The 4,925-nt window shown below is 44.0% G+C and overlaps 1 pseudogene; it reads right to left on the bottom strand.

Annotated features, from left to right (window-relative positions):
* Nucleotides 1-835: 835 nt before the first annotated feature.
* Nucleotides 836-3,361, bottom strand: LOC123397024 (annotated as a pseudogene).
* Nucleotides 3,362-4,925: the final 1,564 nt, after the last annotated feature.

The raw sequence follows: 4,925 nt of genomic DNA, 5'->3' as shown, positions 1-4,925 counted from the left end.
CTCTCGAAGGTTTCCTGCTTATTCACGCTTCAAAATTCAAACAAAAGACTATCAAAAACAATTCTAACAGTCTAGTCGGTTTTAGAGGGTTTTCCGTATGTGATACATTCCTGAATGTTGAATCTCAGCGATGTTGGTTCCTCATTAGTTAGGCCAGTGTTGATCTTAGATACGTGCAAATCAATGGGTCAACAAAGGCTGTAATTTACCTTTTACTGAAATATATGCTATCAATTGATCTCTTTCTATCTTACGGATGAGACGAACATAATTGTGGAAAAGTATAGCCAAATCAAATCTTAGTCTACACTCGACACCACCAACTAATTTCCGGAACGGATAGTCAGAATTATTTTTAATCTCCACTAATATAGAACAATGACTCTGAACTAAGGAGGTGGATGGGGATTAGCATGTCCAGAATTTGCCAAGAAAACTGAGATCTCCCTTTGCATTTACAGTCATTGCAAAGAATATCATGTATGAATAATGCAAGAGAATATAAATACTACATTGGATGAAAATAATGAAACAAAGAACAGACCATGAATACCTGACACCTATCGCGGTATTCGTCTGGAAGCACCTGTACATAATAAACAATGAAAAGGTGGAATAAATGTTGGTACTATCCACTATTTTTACATTTGCAAATACTTGTGAAAAAAGATACAAGAAATTAGCAAAATCACATTTGATTCAGAAAAATTGTCACATGTGTCACCTTATCGTCTTGAGGTGCTCGCTCGCCTCCCGCTGTACAGGCTAGACAAGTGCTGACCTGCAATCCAAGAACCTAAGCAACAAATGCAGAGAGAGCTCAAGCACACACAATTCAAGAGCTGCTGGAGATTCCATCCAAGCCAACATTCCCATAAAATGTTCCATCTAGGCATAAAGCCTCTTCATCCTTCGGCGCCCCTCCGGAACGCCAACCAGCATCCAAAAGTATTGGACGTGTATACCTAGCATTCTGCATGTTTTGAATGGCCCCCAAGCCCTCCCTTCTTTGGTGAAAAACACCTAGTAGATAATAGAAGTACCAGTCAGGATGCTGCAAATGGCAAATAAAGGAAATGTGCCATTATAGTGCCTCAACAATCTACATTCACAAAAACATAAAATGTAACCTGCAGATTGCATTTTATGCCACGTTGAACCACTTGGTTACCGCATTGCATATTACAGCCACATTTGCTCCAGCATTCCTTGATAACTTTCCTAACAAGGTGGCCCCTGCAAGGCTCAGGTGAAGCTTGATTTCTAGACCTCTCAAGCTGGCAAGTTTTACAAAGCACCCTGTGATGTTCTTCTGGGAATCGGTTCATAGAGACACATTCATCAATGAATGCTGGCTTAACCAAACCATCTAGTGTGTACGCATAATCACCCCCAGTTTCTCTTGCACAAGCACATGGTGCAGGTGCCCTCAAGAAGTTGCCAAAGCATTCAGAGCAACAGTCTTCAGCACCAATCTTTGCAAGAGAAATGCTAACAAGAGCATTCTGGAATACAACGTTTGTAGGCATATAATAAAAGGAAGGTGGACATTTCTCTCTGCCAGATTCATCTATAATCGATATCCTCAAATTTTCTTCTCCCTTGGATATATCAGTTACGTCATGGATAATCCTCGATATGGAAAGTGCCAAATGGTGTTGCTGGGCAAGGGTTGAATTTGCTGGACCACTCTCCAAGCCTTTTAAAACTAACGGTTCTTCTCTAGCTTTCTGTTTCCTATTTATACCATTCTCTGACAAGCTGCCATTACCAACAATATCTGATTGTGTATTATGCTCCACGGTATGTTCAGTGCCCAGTTGGACAACACACTGGCACATCTCAGTCAGGATGCCGTGAATGGAAAAATCAGAAGAGCGAAGACATTTTTTCTCGACCATCTTGAAAACTGCTTCTAAATCAGGCATGTGGAACTTTGATGGGTCTACACTGAATTTTAGAGACATCTTAACATCACCCCTAGGGGATGATGCTAAATCAACGTCTAGACAAGGTACTTCCTGCATATTTCTAACTCCAGATCCCATTCCATTGTTCATTGTGTTGTTCTCTGGCTCTACCGATAAAGTAGGCATTTCCCTATTTCTGCAATGCTGAATTGTCCTGTTTTTATCACCTATATAAAGTTAAAAGTTCAAAAGAGTAAGACCATTGCTCAGAAGGAAAAAATTACAACAAGATGTGATTGATTAAAGACTTATTTAACACGTTAAAGCAAAGGTTCAGCAGGTGGAACCTCAAAGTGCAGCAAGCCTTATTTAACACGTCTAAAAAAACTGTAGTATTCTCATAATACTTAGAAAAAACTGAGCTATCAAACAGGGCATACGTGACTGGAGTTGAAGGCAACTGAAGAACAAACTGCTTACCAATAATAAGATACCGATTCCTTACGTTCCATTCATAATCTCAGTGCACGCTGTTGCACCTTACTGTCCAATAAGACCAGCCAAAGGAGGCTTCTCCGAAGACCTCCAATTGAGCTTTTCCATAAGATCGGTATTGATTTTGTGAAGCGTTTGCCACATTCCATTCATTCACCCACTCTCCTGAGAAATGACATAGAAAAGTCTTTATAAAGAGCAGGGTAAACTGAGAAACACCTACAGTTAAATGAAAGACCAAAATCCAAATGACCTGTCTGAATTTTTACATGAGTTGTAATAGTATGCGGGACGTATCGACAAAAACAAGAGGTCCATTTGCGCCGTTCAAGGCCCGCACTTGAGGCAGTCTCTTTTCGTAAACGAACCGTATGTTCTTTGTTGCGTTAAGCTTCTCATAATATGGATCAAACAGATTGTAGTAATGCAAGTCAACAACATTGTTAGTTGGACCCAGGTCAGCCTGATAAAGCTCCACTGGGTCTGCATTCCCTATCCTCTCGCAGAATATAACATAAGCTGTCTCCGAGTAACTTCGTACGATTTTGTAGCCTTGTTTGTAATATAACACACTTGGGGAACAGGAATCCAACCAAGGATGCTCCTGCAGAAGAAGGTGCAAAAAATACTGGCAACAAAACCAAGAAGCAGGCTAAGGAGCAGCAAGAAGATTGCAATGGAGGTAGCGAGGTTTCACCAGTTGATGCAGACCAGGCGAGCGAGTGGCGGCGGCGGCATCGCGGCCGATGTCCTGCGCCTCGCCCCTGTCCTTTTCCAAGCGGGCGGCAATCGGGGCGAGCGGGCGGCAACCGGTGCAGGCGGGGCGAGCGAGCGGCGGCGGCATCGCGGCCGATGTCCTGCGCCTCGCCCATGTCCTTTTCCGAGCGGGCGGCAATCGGGGCGAGCGGGCGGCAACCGATGCAGGCGGGGCGAGCGAGCGGCGGCAGCGATGGCATCGCGGCCGATGTCCTGCGCCTCGCCCCTGTCCTTTTCCGAGCGGGCGGCAATCGGGGAGGGGGAGGAGGAGGCGGACGGGGAGGGGGAGGAGGAGGCCGACGGGGAGGGGGAGTTGGACGCGGAGGCGACGGCGATGGTGCAGGCCAGGGCGTCTGGGTGCCGTTAATTCTTTCTAAATTTCTGTAATTGATTGGCTCCTTTTTTTTTGTGGAGGTACAACAGTTTTTCGCTGTAGGGGGAGGTGGAGCACGGTCAGTCTTAGTTAATTTGGTAAATGCACACGGTGGTGGTGCATGGATGGTGGAAGGTCGTTAGATTGTAATTTGTTGTCTAATTGTGTGGTGGTGATTGATGTTTGTTTTTGTGGGGGTAATAGTTGTGTGTACTTAGAGAAGTTTTCGTTTGATCTTTTATTAGTAGTATAGATACTCTGTCCGTTTGTTGGCGGTGTTGAAGATGCCCAACGAGCGCTTAAAAAGGCCTCACGCATTAAAAATCAACGTTTTTATACGTCGAAGACAAAAAACAACGCTCTATCAGACGCTGTAAAATAGAACGCGCATACAAAAGTTCGCCTGTGCAACAAACTTTTGGCGCGCTAATTTCCGGGCTGCATATTTGGGACGTCGAATTGTATGTGTTCGCTACTGCAGATGGGGCCACTAGATTGGACGCCGTGCCTTTGTGAATCTGGAACACCTCTTCGTCGCTCCCGTGCGCAAAAACGTTATTTCAGCACTACAAATTATTTTAGCGGTACCGCGCTACCGCACGGGTGTTGACGATGTTCTTGTCCCCATGAAATTATTTTAGCTTGTTTGGTTGGGGGGAGTTGTTGATTGGGAATGGAAATTTAAGTTAAGTGAGACTTAAAATCCTTTGATTGACTCACGGACATCAAAATTAAGAAGGAAGGGAGAAGGGAAATTAGAGCAAGTACAATAAAGCTGAGTCGGCTGGCTATAAAGAATAAAGTAGTATATTTTTACTTAGTTGGAGGAGAGAGAAGGTAAGCGGGCTCTTAGTTAAGAGTCAGCTCTAGCACGTGCTCCTAGTCACTTTGTAAGAATGAAAGGTGGGTCATATAATAAATAAGTAGTATACTCTTCTAACCAACTATTGTACATGTTAGCTATAAGATGGGCTATAGTTGACATGACATGAGCTTACAGTCGACAGCCGGTTTTACTATTGTACTTGCTCTTAAGAGGACCAACTCCCTTAGATCTCTTCCCTAGGGGACCCCTGGTGATTGAACTGGGGATTGGGAATTAGCAAAAAGAAAAACATTTCGTTGGTTGTGCACGTTTGTGAGGGCTACGTGAGGAAGGCATTCCCCTGCCTAATCCCACTAATCAAACATGGGCAGTTTACTCCCTTCTAAATTCCCATTTGTAATTGCCTTCACATGCCAAACAAAGGAGTAAAATCTATCCCTTAACAAACTCCCATCTCTAAACTCCCATTCCCCCTCCGTGTTGTTACCAAACACGTTGTAACCGAAAGAAGAGATTGTTCCGAAACTACCACAAGACAGGGCAGCACCACAAATCAGGTACAGGT

The sequence above is a fragment of the Hordeum vulgare genome, chromosome 5H (genome assembly GCF_904849725.1).
Source record: "Hordeum vulgare subsp. vulgare chromosome 5H, MorexV3_pseudomolecules_assembly, whole genome shotgun sequence".
Taxonomy (NCBI): domain Eukaryota; kingdom Viridiplantae; phylum Streptophyta; class Magnoliopsida; order Poales; family Poaceae; genus Hordeum; species Hordeum vulgare.
Note: the sequence above shows the minus strand (reverse complement) of the source record. Positions and strands in the feature narration are given on the sequence as shown.